Source organism: Muscardinus avellanarius, assembly GCF_963383645.1.
Source record: "Muscardinus avellanarius genome assembly, chromosome: 14".
Taxonomy (NCBI): Eukaryota; Metazoa; Chordata; class Mammalia; order Rodentia; family Gliridae; genus Muscardinus; species Muscardinus avellanarius.
The window spans coordinates 88,469,698-88,483,959 of record NC_137800.1 but is presented as its reverse complement, the minus strand read 5'-3'; positions in this window follow the sequence as shown (position 1 = coordinate 88,483,959).

The window sequence follows — 14,262 nt, the reverse complement described above, 5'->3', positions numbered from 1 at the left end:
CGTGGGCAGAGGTGGCTCTGGGATGGCGATTTGCTTTGATCATCTGGTTTGTTTTGATTTCCTTGTACATGAAAGGAAGGTTCTGAGAGGCAGGGTTGCTGGAGAGGGAGCTACTGAGCAACTCGCTATCTTTGGACCTCCACTCTGGGTTGGCAGAGAAGCTGGTCTCTGGTATGGCAGAGGGGCCTAGGAGCCCAGCAGGAAGACCTTGCTGGAGGTCTTTACCTTTAGAAGGAGCCAGTGAGCCGGGCGAGGTGGCACGCTCGTAATCCCAGAATCCCAGTACTTGGGAGGCTGAGACGGGAAGATCGCAGGTTTGCTGCCACCCTCCGCTACTTAGGCCCTCTCCAATTTAGCGAGACCCTGTTTCAAAATAAATAATAAAAATAGGGATGGGGGTGTAGCTCAGAGGTAGAATGTCCCTGGGTTCCATCCCCAGTGCCAAGAAAAAAAAAAATAGCAGCTATTCATAAGGGGAAAAAATGAGATTTTTGTAAATCTGTTACAGTCTGAAACACTAACAATCCTTGAAAAGTTGACCTTTCAACTATCTAAACTTCTGCTTTAGAGCTGGGCATGGTAGTGCACACTTGTAATCACAGTACTTGGAGACAGGAGGATTGCAGGTTTGCAGCCACCTTCAGCTACTTAGGTCTTCCGCAATTTATGGAGACTTTGTTTCAAATAAAGAATAAAAAAATAGGGCTGAGGATATAGTTGGGGGGTAGAATGCCCCTGAGTTCAATCCCTGGTACCTCAAATTAAATAAATAAATAAATTTCTGCTTTAGGTTATGAGCTTTCAGGTGGGCTAACCCTCAATAAACTAGCTATAGATTAAATAATTTTTTGGCTTTATTTACATACCAAAATGCCTGGCTCATCTCAAACTTTTTTTTTCTTTTTTGGTGGTACTGGGGATGGAACCCTTCTACCTCTGGGCTACACTTCCAGACCTATTTTATATTTTATTTGGAAACAGGGTCTCTTAAGCCAGAGAGGTTGGCTTCGAACCTGCGCCATCTTCCTGTCTCAGTCTCCCAAGCGCCGGCATTACAAGCATGCGCCACCACGCCCGGCCATCTCAAACTTTTTTTTTTTTTTTTTTGGTGGTATTGGGGTTCCTGGAAGCCCTTCTACCTCCGGGCTACACTCCCAGACCTATTTTATATTTTTGAAACAGGGTCTCTTACGCCAGCGCGGCTGGTTTCGAACCTGCGCGATCCTCCTGTCTCCGCCTCCCAAGCGCGGGGATTATAAGCATGCGCCACCACGCCCGGCCATCTCAAACTTTTGATCATAACTTTTTTTTGTGTGTGTGTGGTACTGGAGGCGGAATCCAGGGGCATTCTACCTCTAAGGTACACCCTCAGTCCTATTTTTTATTCTTTATTTTGAAACAGGGTCTCACTGAGTTGCAAAGGGCCTCACTAAATAGCTGGGGCTCATCGCAAACTGACCCTCCTGTCTCAGCCTCCCAAACGCTAGGATTATAAATGTGCACCACCACGCCCGACTTGTCAGATAAAAGCATTTATGTAATTCTGAAGCCTTATTTTATTTTATTTTTATTTTTTTGGTGGTACTGGGGTTCCTGGAAGCCCTTCTACCTCCGGGCTACACTCCCAGACCTATTTTTACATTTTTATTTTGGAAACAGGGTCTCCTAAGCCAGCGCGAGCGGCTGGCTTCGAACCTGCGCGATCCTCCTGTCTCTGCCTCCCAAGCGCGGGGATTACAAGCGTGCGCCACCACGCCCGGCTTTGAAGCCTTATTTTAATTGTGCGTGTTACTGAGGATTGAATCTAGGACCTTGTACATGAGAAGCAACCACTCTACTACTCACCTACATCCCCAGCCTTTTTTTTTTCTGTACTGGGGATGGAACTCTGGGGCATTCTACCTTTGAGCTACACCCCTGGTCCTATTTTTTAGTCTTTTTTATATTTTGAAACTGGGTCTCACTGAGTTGCGAAGGGCCTTGCTAAGTAGCTGAGGCTGTCTGTGAACTGTGTCTCAGCCTCCCGAATGCTGGGATTACGAGCTTGTGCCACCACGTCCGGCCCCCAGGGGTGAGCTGAGTGTGGTGGCTCACACCTGTAGTCCCAGTCCTTGAGAGACGGAGATAGGAGGATCGCAGGTTTGAGGACAGCCTCAGCAAGTAGTGGGACTCGTCAACCTAGCACGATCCTGTTTCAAAATTTAAAGAAATAAAAAATTGGGCTGGGGATGTAGCTTGAAGGCGGAATGCCCCTGGATTCAATCCCCAATAGTAATAAATAATAAAAGCAAAAATAAGTTTTATAGCCAGGCATGGTGGCGCATGCTTGTAATCCCAGCATCCGGGAGGCTGAGACTGGAGGATCATGGTTCGCGGACAGCCTCAGCTACTTAGTGAGGCCCTTTGCAACTCAGTGAGACCCTGTTTCAAAATTAAGAATAAAACATAGGGCAGGGGTTGTAGCTCGGAAGTCAAATGCCTCTGGGTTCCAGCCCCAGACCCCCCTCCCCACAAAAACATAATGTTTTATGTTGAGACAAGGTCTTGTTAAAGTTGCCCAGGCTGGACTCCAACCTGGGATCCTTCTGCCTCATCCTCCCCGGTAGCTGGGGTTACAGCTGGGACCTTGGTGTTAACATGGCAGGTCCCCTGGCGTGCCTTCCTCGCAGAGGCGCAGCCTAAGTTCCTCTAGAGTGTGACCCGGGTCAGCTGACTCACCTCTGCCCCGCGGAGCTGGGCTGAGACCGGAGAGGGGCTGAGGAACACCGCAGCTTGCTTTTTGGGTCTTTTTGTCTTTTGGATTGCTGGGGAAGCCGCTGTGCACGAGCACTCTGGAAAGGTCCAGGTAACTGGGATGGACACCTGTTGGAACCAGCTAGCCGGGAACTGAGCTCTGTCCAGCAGCCTTAAGGGGAGCCATCTTCCACGGGAATCTACAGCTGCAGTGCAGTTCTCGGGGTGCAGCCCGCTCACAAATGGACTGTGACCTTGGGAGGCCCAGAGCCAGAAGCACTTGGAAGTTTCCTGACTCCTGACCATCACAAGCTGTGGGAGAGGATGAATGCGGTATTCTGGTTTGGGGTTTTGGTTCTAGAAATCGAGCCCAGGGGCGTTCTACCTCCAGGCTACACGCCAGCCCTATTTTATTTTTTATGCGGAAACAGGGTCTCGCTAAATTGCTGAGGATTTGCTCTGAATTCATTATAAGGGAAAGAGCATGCCAGTTGACTTAGGATTTTCATGCCTAAATAGGATTTTTTTTGGTTTTTTGTTTTTGTTTTGTTTTGGTGATACTGGGGGTGGAACCCTTCTACCTCAGGGCTATACTCCCAGACCTATTTTATATTTTAATTTGGAAACAGGGTCTCTTAAGCCAGCGAGGCTGGCTTCGAACCTGCACGATCCTCCTGTCTCCACCTTCCAAGCGTGGGGATTACAAGCGTGCGCCACCACCATACAACCATACAATCAGGATCTTTTTTTTTTTTTTTTTTTTTTTGCAATACTGGGAATGGAACCCAGGGGCATTCTACCTCTGAGCTACACCCCCAGCTCTATTTTTTATTCTTTATTTTGAAACAGGGTTGCAAAGACCTCAGTAGCTGAGGCTGTCCACGAATTGAGATCCTCCTGTCTCAGCCTTCTGAATGCTGGGATTACAAGCGTGCACCACCATGCCCAGCTTCTGGGTTCTTCTTGAACAAAGATACTCATACTGAGATTATAAGTGTGTGACACCATGCCTGGCTGCAAGACCCCATTTCAAAACAAAAAATAAAAAATAGCTGGGAGTATAGATCTGATGTAGAGGCCATCCACTGTACCTGGCCTGCCTGGGGCTCCGGTTTGAGGATGCAGGAGCCTGGATCCCCTGAAGGAGAGAATAGAATCTCACCGTTACAGGCTGCGCGCTGAGGAGGGGCAGGGGCAGCTCCCAGGAACCTAGGAAGTGGGGAGTTGGTTACCTGGCTCCTTCCCTTGGGTCCCCTCGCCCAGGATGGTGGCCAGCCCCCAGGACATGTGCAGTGCGCTAGATCTGGGGCCCCTTGGCCTGGAGGGGAGGCTCCGGTGGCCAAGGAGAGAAAGAAACAGGAGAAGACTGTGCCAGGAACTACCCAGAGTTGGCTCCTACCTGGCTGTGAGATTGCATCCTAGGAAGCGGGACCCTGAAAACTCTGGAATTTGGTACCAGGGCTGGTCCCTTCAGAGGCAGCACAGATGCCTGCCCTCTGCTCTCTACGGCCCAGGACCCGGACAACCTTCCCCTAACACATCCGACGGAAGTCTCCTGGGCCAGCTGTCCCAGACCACACTCCTCCTTGGCTCTTTTCTTCCTGTTCTTGCCGCCCCCAGATCCCTATTTCCTCCATGTCACCGTCTCCTCTCCCTCCCCTCCCCTCCTCCTCTTCTTCCCCTCCTCCTCTTCCTCCTCCTCCTCCTCTTCCTCGTGTATGGTACTAGGGATTGAACCCAGAGGCCTTCCACCTCCAATCTATACCCAGACCAAGGAAGTTTTATTTCTTTTTTTAAATTTTTTAATTGGTGGCAGGGCGTGGTGGCGCACGCTTGTAATCCCCACGCTTGAGAGGCTTAGACAGGACGATCACACAGGTTCGAAGCCAGCCTCAGCTACTTAGTGAGGCTCTCAGCAACTTAGTGGGACCCTGTTTCCAAATAAAATATAAAAAATAGGAGCTGGGTGTGGTGGCACATGCTTGTAATCCCAGCATTTGAGAGGCTGAGACTGAAGGATCAAAGTTTACTTATTGCGACCCTCTGCAACTTAGTGAAACCCTGTTTCAAAATAAAGAATAAAAAATAGGGCAGGGAGTGTAGCTCAGAGGTCAAATGCCCCTGGGTTCCATTTTCAGACCCTACTCCCCCAAAAAAAAGGTCTGGGAGTATAGCCCGGAGGTAGAAAGCCCCTGGGTTCCACAACCCCCCAAAAAAAAGTTGTTTTTTTTTTTTTAAATTGGCGCATTGAAGTCATCTTAATGGTGTACATTATGGTGGAGGCACACATGCACACATGACCAATTCCCACCCCATTCCCTCCCCCTTCCTGCTTCTCATGTTTGGCTTAGTGATCGGCTTTGATATGTCTGTGAAGGTACATCATGTACATTAGGGAATTTCCCTCTTTCCCTTTCTCAGGGCGTGCCACCACGCCCGGCACACAATGGAATTTTACTCAGCCATTAAGAAAAACACAACTACATCATTTACAGGGAAATTAATGGAACTGGAGAACATTATGCTAAGTGATTAGTCAGTCACAAAGAATAAGAAATCAGATGCTCTCTCTAATATGTGGAAGCTAGGAAGAAAATGGGTCATGGGAGGAACTCTAGAGGCAGATGGAGGAAAGAGGTGACCTAACTGCAGGGATGGGAGGGGGCAGAGGGAAATTCCCTAATGTACATCATACATAGGTCTGGGAGTATATCCCCGAGGTAGAAAAGCCCCTGGCTTCCACCCCAGTACCACACACACACACACACACACACACACACACACAAATCCATTGTGTACATATCCCATAGTTTTGTAATCCATTCATCTGTTGATGAACATCTTGGCTGGTTCCATAGTTTGGCAGTTTTATTTCTTACTTGGAAACAGGATCTCGCTAAATTGCTGAGAGCCCACGTACTGGGATTACGGACATGTGCCACGCCCTGCGCCGGGCCTGTCTTCACAGGATCCTCCCTCCTTCCTCACCTCCTGCCCCCCGAGGCTTCTCCATAGGCTCCAGGGTGGGAGACTCACGGGTCTGATCCCAGACAGAGCCCATGTCTCAGAGGGTGCAGCCAGGACAGACCACAGGGACTTGGCGTCCAAGATCCCATCAGGCAACTGAGCACATCAGTCTACTTGTGACTCCAGCTGCTAGGGGCTGGAGGCCTCTCCTTCCCTGTGCAGACTCAGTGGACAGAAAAGATGAATATCACTGTGGTTTTGGGAAACAGATTGCACCTTGAACCTGACATAGGACGGGGGAGCCCCTTGTGTGCAGAGCCCCAGCTGGTGCGGGAACCCAGGGAGTCTTCGGCAGGTCCAGGTCCTGGCAGAGGCCAGAGCGGGCTTCTCCTGTACTTGGCGCTGCGGCCACACGGGGGCGCTGTGCCCCCCAGACCCTGCCTGAGCAGCATCCGCACCTTGGGGCTGGAAGTCCTTGGAGGGTACTGAGCTGTCTGAGCATCTGCGGAGGGTCCAGTTCCAGAGCCTGGAGGAGACAAGGAGAGGGGCTCTCAGGAGCCCTGGGCCCTCCCTGAAGTTTCTGTCTTCCTGCTGCCACTCCTCATTGCATGTGTGCAAATCAATCTTTATTTTTTTTTCCTTTTTCCATTTCTGTGGTACTGGGGATCTACCTGAGTACACCCAACCCTGTTTTTTAGTCTTTATTTTAAAACAGGGTCTCCCTAAGTTGCTGAGGGCCTCACTAAGTAGCTGAGGCTGTATGTGATTCTCCTATCTCAGCCTCCCAAATACTGGAATTACAAGCTGAACCTCATGCCCGACTCTTTTTTTTTTTTGGTACTGGGATTCCTGGAAACCCTTATACTTCTGGGCTACACTCCCAGGCCTATTTTATATTTTTATTTGGAAACAGGGTCTCATAAGCCAGCTGGCTTCGAACCTGCACGATCCTCCTGTCTCCAGCTCCCAAGCTCAGGGATTACAAGTGTGTGCCACCACGCCTGGCTCATGCCCGGCTCTTAATTTCTTTTTTTCACTTTTTTTTGCGGGTCTGGGGATGGAACCCAGGGGCATTTGACCTCCGAGCTACACCCCCCTGCCCTATTTTTTATTCTTTATTTTGAAACAGTGTCTCACTGAGTTGCAAAGAGCCTCACTAAGTAGCTGAGGCTGTCTGCAAACTGTGGTCCTCCTGTCTCAGCCTCCTGAATGCTGGGATTACAAGGGTGTTCCACCACACCCGGCTTCTTAATTTCTTATAACTATTTATTTATTTATTTATTTATGTATTTATTATTTGAGGTACTGGGGTTGAGGCCCCAGTACCGCCAAGCTACACCCCACCCCTACTTTTTGGTTTGTTTGTTTGTTTATTTATTTATTTATTTATTTATTTATTTATTTATTTATTTATATTGTGGTGCTGGGAATGAAATCCAGGGCTCTTCTACCTCCAGGCTACACTCCAGGGTCTAAGACAGGGTCTAAGTTGCTGAGAGCCTCACTAAGTAACTGAGGCTGGCTTTGAACCTGTGCAATTCTCTTGTCTCAGCCTCCCAAGTATTGGGATTACAAGTGTGCACCACCACACCCAGCTGGTCTTTTTATTTTTGAAACAGAGTCTCACTAAGTTGTGAAGGGCCTTACTAAGGAGCTGAGGCCATCGAACTGCGATCCTCCGGTCTCCGCCTCCTGAATGCTGGCATTATAAGTGTGCACCACCACACTCGGCTTATTTTTTATTATTTTTTATTTTTTAATTTTTTTAAATTTTTTATTGGTGCACTGTATTCATACATCATAGTGGGTACAAACTTTTGTAGACATACATGCACACATTGCCCAGTCAGCCCCCACCCGATCCCCACCCCATTCCCTCCCCATCCCTCCTTCCCATGCTTGGCTTAGTGGTTGACATCTAGTATTATAGCAATTTATCCAAAATTAAAAATGATAATCTCACATAACAGTTTCATTTGTCTGATACCAAGCTTTTGATAACTTAAAGATAACATTTCAATATTTCTTTTTGCTTTCTTTCTTACCAGAGAATATTTTTTTTAGGTGAAACTATCATACATTTATTTATTTATTTTTCAGAAAAAAAATCTATCCTAATATGGAATATGAACTCTAGATACCCAAACGATCTCAAAAAAGAACAAAGCTAGAAGATATATATTTTCTGATTTCAAACCATATAAAGCTACAATAATTGGAACAGTGTAGTACTGTTCTAAAGGCAGATATATAAACCATTGGAGTTAAATAAAAGCTTAGAGCTAAATTCTTCCATATATTGTCAAGTTATTATTATTTTTTTTTGGTGGTACTGGGGTTCCTGGAAGCCCTTCTATCTCTGGGCTACACTCCCAGACCTATTTTTACATTTTTATTTGGAAACAGGGTCTCCTAAGCCAGCGCGCGCGGCTAGCTTCGAACCTGCGCGATCCTCCTGTCTCTGCCTCCCAAGCGCGGGGATTACAAGCGTGTGACACCACGCCCGGCGTCAAGTTATTTTTGACAAGGTTTCCACGAACATTTGGTGGAGGAAATAATAATCTTTTAACTAAATATTGTTGAAAAATAATAATTACATGAAAAAGAATAAAATTGGACCCTTACCTAATCCCATATACAAATATTAACTCAAAATAGATAAAAAGACCTAAATATAAATCTTAAGACTATAAACTTTTAGAAGAAAATCTGGGTCATAAAACCTCACAACATTGAAATTGGCAGTGATTTCTTGGATATGATTTCAATGGCACAGGCAACAGAAGAGTATACAAACTCCCTAAAAAAAAAAAATTGTATATCCAAAGACAATGTAAACAGAGTTAAAAGTTACTGATAGAATGGGATAAAATATTTCCAAATGCTATATCTGAAGGTATATTAATATTCCAACTAGAAATCCTAAAAATTAACAACAATCAAAGCAAACAATACAATTTAGAGATAGGTAAAAGACTAACATAAATAATGAATCTCCACAGATAACCAATCTTAGTTGTCTGTTGGATAGAAAATCTTGTTTCTCTGGTTCTGGTGTGTGTTACCTATTTCTTCTTTGTAGTTAATCTCTTTGAGTATTTTCTCTAGCGCTGGTTTTGAAGACATAAATTCCTTCAGTTTCTGTTTGTCATGGAAGCTTCTTATTTCTCCATCTAATTTGATAGAAAGTTTTGCTGGGTAGGAAATTTTTGGCTGGAAGTTGTTTTCTTTCAGAGTTTGGAATATGTTACTCCAAGCCCTTCTGGCTCTCATAACTTGGTTTGGGAAGTCTGGAGTGATTCTAATTGGTTTGCCTCTGAATGTCACTTGGCCCTTTGTTTTTGTTGCCTTTAAGATTCTCTGCTTGGCTTCCACATTGGTCATTTTGACAATTATGTGGCGTGGGGATCCTCTTCTCTGATCCTGTCTAAAGGGAGTTCTATAAGTTTCCTGGACCTGTTTATCGACCTCTTGCTCTATGTTTGGAAATTTTCTGCTATTACTTCCTTGAAGAGATTGTTGATCCCTTTGGTTTCACCTTCTTTTCCCTCCTCTATTCCAATTATTCTTAGGTTAGCTCTCTTAAAATGGGCCCATATTTCTTTAATGTCAGATTCCTGCTGTCGGATTTTTTTTTTCTAGATTAGAAACTATGCGTTCATTTTTGGATTGATCATCTTCTAAGAGCGAGATTCTATTCTCCATGTAGTCTAATCGGTTGTTTGTACTGTGAATTGAGGCCTTTACTTCATTAATTGCATCCTTTATCTCTTTTTGGCTCTCTCTGAATTCTTTTCGAAACACTTCTATTATTTCTACAGTTATTTTCCTGATTTGATCTTCTAGAAATCTCTGAATTTCTGTTTTATCGGGTTCTGATGTTGTGGGGTTGTGGGCATTTACTGCTCCATTGTTATTCCTCTTTCCCATGATTTTGGAAGTTTGTGCCTTCTCTGGGTTCTTCCCTTGGGTCACTATGAGTTCACTTAAGGTGCTCTGGATTTCGAGTCTATGGTATCTCAGACCCCACTACTCCTTTACTGGGTTGTATCGCAGAGTCTCAGACCCAGGGAGTCAATCGAGGCTGCTTTAGACCATGGGGGGTGCCAGGTTGCACGTTCTCCTATGGTGTGATCTCTCTGCCACCGCCACTCCCCCACTGGGTCAAGTCCCTGGGAGTCAGTACTAGGATTTCTCCTCTGGGGCCCGCAATTTGACTCACTGCTGTTGAGTACGCAGATGGAGCTGTCGTGGACTCGGTGATTTCGCTGTTGCCGCCGCCGGTGGCAATATGGCACCGCTGTTACGCCCTCGGCCGTGAGGCTGGTGTATTTCTTCTCTGGTTTTGAGCTCCGCTCTGAGTCCCTCGGCTCGCTGTCCGCCGCTTCTCTCTGGAGCCTGGTGGGCTGTTGAGTGCATTGGTCTGTAGCCATAGCCATCCGGTGAACTCGCCGCTGCCACCGGCAGTAAGGCGCTGCTGCTGCATCCTCAGGCGTGAGGCCGGCATATCTCCTCTGTGGCTCTGAGCTCCGTTCTGAGTCCCCCTTCTCTCTGGAGCCTGGTGATTTTTTTGTTTCTCTGGTGATGGTGTTTTCTGGCTATGAAAGGCGCTGATTTTGTGGTAATGGAGATTGGTTGTTAGCGGGGCTCTTAAGCCCCACTTTTCTCGATCACCATCTTCCCGGAAGTCTTATTTTTTATTTTGAAACAGGATCACACTAAATTGCAGAGGTCCTCCTCACTAAGTAGCTGAGGATGGCTTTGAACCTGTGATCCTTCTGTCTTAGCTTCCCAAGTACTGGAATTTAAAGTGTGCATCACCACGCCCAGCTTCCCCCAATCCTTTTTATTTTTAATTTGGAAATAGAGTTTTGCTAAGTTGCTAAGAATCTCATTACTTGGTTCTCTCAGACTCCTGTGCTACCCACCTGGCTTGCTTACAATTGTGTGTGTGTGTGTGTGTGTGTGTGTGTGTGTGTGTGTGTGTGTGGGCTGGAACCCAGGGGCATTCTATCTCTGAGCTTCACCCCAGCCCAGTTTTATTCTTTTATTTGGAAACAATGTCTTGCTGAATTGCAGAGGGACCCACTAAATTGTTGAGGTTGACTGCAAACCTGCATTCTTCCCATCTCAGCCTCCCAAGTACTGAGATTATAAGCATGTGCCACCAGGATCAGCTTTATTTTTTTTTATTTTTTATTTTTTTTGGTGGTATTAGGGATGGAACCCAGGGCCATTCTACCTCTGAGCTACACCCCCAGCCCTATTTTATATTATTTATTTATTTATTTATTTATTTATTTATTTTATTTATTTTTGTGGTAATGGGGGTGGAACCCAGAGGCCTTCTACCTCTAGGCTATACTCCCAGACCTTTTTTATACTTTATTTGGAAACAGAGTCTCACTAAGTTGCTGAGAGCCTCACTAAGTAGCTGAGGCTGGCTTTGAACCCATGCGATCCTCCTGTCTAAGCCTCCCAAGTGCGGGGATTACAAGCGTGCGCCACCACGCCCGGCTATTTTTTTAATTTTGAAAGAAAGTCTTGTTAAGTTGCTGAGAGCCTTGCTAAATTGCTAAATCTGACTGGGAACCTCTGAACCTCTGGTCTCAGCTTCCCAAGTACTGGGATCACAGGTATGTGCCACCATGCCCAACTATAGTCTTACACTTCTGTGTGTGTGTGTGTGTGTGTGTGTGTGTGTGTGTGTGGTACTGGGGTGGAACCCAGAGGCTTCCAACTTCCGGACTATACTTCCAGACCTATTTTCTATTTTATTTGGAAACAGGGTCTCACTAAGTTGCTGAGAGCCTCACTAAGTAGCTGAGGCTGGCTTTGAACCTGCAATCCTCCTGTCTCGGCCTCCCAAGCGCTTCTTTTTTTAAAATTTTTTGCAGTACTAGGAATGGAACCCAGGGACATTTTACCTCTGAGCTACACCCCTAGCCCTATTTTTTATTTTGAAACAGGGTTTCACTAAGTTGCAGAGGGCCTCACTAAGGAGCTGAGGTTGTCTGGGAACCGCAGTCCTCCTGTCTCAGCCTCCCAAATGCTGGGATTCCAAGCGTGTGCTGCCATGCCTGGCTAACAGACTTACTCTTGATTATAGGTTTGAGGACTTTTTGGATTGTGTGTCCAGGAGACATATGCACCAATGTTTAAGGCAAAGAGTAAAAACAACCACATACATACCAACAGGAAAGTAGTAAGTTATGTATAATCATAAAATGTAAAACTTCAAGCTGGGCATGGTGGTGTGTGCTTGTAATCCCAGTACTTGGGAGGCTGAGACAGAAGGATCGCATGTTTGTGGCCAGCCTCAGAAACTTGTGAGACTTTCATGAATCTAGTGAGACTCTTTTTCAAAATAAAAATAAACCAGGCGTAGTGGCACATGCTTATAATTTGAGTACTCGGGAGACTGAGACAGGAGGATTGCAGGTTCAAAGCCAGCCTCAGCTATTTAGTGAGAACCTCTGCAACTTAGTGAGACCCTATTTCAGAATAAAGAGTAAAAAATAATAGGGCTGGGAGTGTAGCTCAGAGGTAGAACGCCCCTGGGTTTCAGCCCCAGTACCACCAAAAAAAAAAAAAAAAAAAAAAAGGTAGGGCTAGGGGTGTAGTTTAGGGGTAGAATGCACCTGGGTTCAGCCCCTAGTGCCACACACACAAAATAAAACTTAAACTGGCATTCTCAAAGCTGCAATGTGAGGCATTCTCGATTAATTTTTTACAAATAAGAGACAGAAAATACCAAAGTTCATCACAAGGATCCTTAGCAAGAAGCTCTCACCCTGGAGCCAGGCAGCCCTCAAAGGCTTGTGAGTTATGAGTTGTCAGAGGGAGGCTGGGAGGCCGGGAACACAGCTCCAGCACGGGACCTGGCCGCTGCCCATGGCATCTCCACAGATGTGCTGGCACACAGAGGCGATCTGCTGTGCAGGCCAGCTCAATCTTGCAAAAATTTTTTTATTTTCAGAACTGGAGATTGAACCCAGGGGCATTCTACCTCCGAACTATAACCCCAGTCCTATTTTTTTTTTTTTTGTTTGTGTGTGTGTGGTACTTGGAATGGAACCCAGGGGCATTCTACCTCCAGCTAAACCTCCAGCCCTATTTTGTATTCTTTATTTTGAAACAGGGTCTCACTGAGTTGCGAAGAGCCTCACCAAGTAGCTGAGGCTGGCTGTGAACCTGCGATCTTCCTGTCTCAGCCTCCGAAGTGCTGGGATTACAAGCGTGCGCCACCATGTCTGCCTGTCCAATTTCATAGTTTCAATTAGTGTTCGTGTGGTAAAATGTAGGCAACACATCAAATTCTTTGTAAGAGCCAGGTGTGGTTCTCAGTACTTGGGAGGCTGACACCGGAGGATCACAGGTTCTAGGTCAGCCTCAGCTACTTAGGGGCAGTCCTCTGCAATTTAGTGAGACCTTGTTTCACAATAAAAAAATTTAAAAATAGGGCCGGACATGGTGGCTCACGCTTGTAATCCCAGCATTTGGGAGGCTGAGACAGGAGGATCAGCTACTTAGTGAAGCCCTTTGCAACTCAGTGACACCCTGTTTCAAAGTAAAGAATAAAATATAGGGCTGGGGGTATAGCTCGGAGTTAGAATGTCCCTGGGTTACATCCCCAGTACTGAAGAAAAAATAAAGAATAAAAAATAGGGAAATAGAGAGCCGGGTGTGGGGGGGCATACTTGTAATCCTAGCATTTGGGAAGCTGAGACTGGAGGATTGCAGTTCGCAGGTTCATGGACAGCCTCACCTACTTAGTGAGGCCATTTGCAACTTAGTGAGACCCTGTTTCAAAATAAATAAAATATAGGGCAGGAGGTGTAGTTTGAAGGTTGAATGCCCCTGTACCCACAAAAATAAAATAAATCCCCAGACCTACACAAATAAAAGAATAAAATATAGGGCTGAGGGTGTCGCTCAGAGGTAGAATGTCCGTGGGTTCCATCCTCAGTACCACAAAATAATAAATAAATAAATAAATAAATAAATAAATAAATAAATAAATATAGTAAGTACTGGGGTGTAGTTCAGAGGTAAAATGTCCCTGCTTCCATCTCCATTACCAGAAAGCAAAATCAAAAAGTCATGAATATAATGAAAGTCATGATTATAAAAATTCAATCAAAGACATGAATATAAAAAACAAAAAAGCATAATAATTCGAATTTTCTTTGGAGGCAGTATCAGTCACCTTCTCCTTCCTATCTACATAAAACTTAGCAGCTGTGCTAGGCTGATTCTCTGATGGCCCCAGTACCGTCCCTGATTATCTACCATCCCCCATTTATTCAAGCAAACGATACAGCAGGTGCTGCTGTGAAGGGATTTTGCAGATATAATCAGGGCCCCCTCCGATGACAATTATCCAGGGAGCCCCTAAAAGAGCAGATGTGAGAGGTTTCCTCCACTGCGGGCTTTGAAAATGGAGGGGCCTGTGGCAGGGGGTGCTGGGAGTTGGGGACACCTCCCCTCCCAAACCTGAAGGCCCACAGGAGTAAGGGACCTCAGTGCCACAAGTACCGGAAATGGCATTGTGCCCACCAG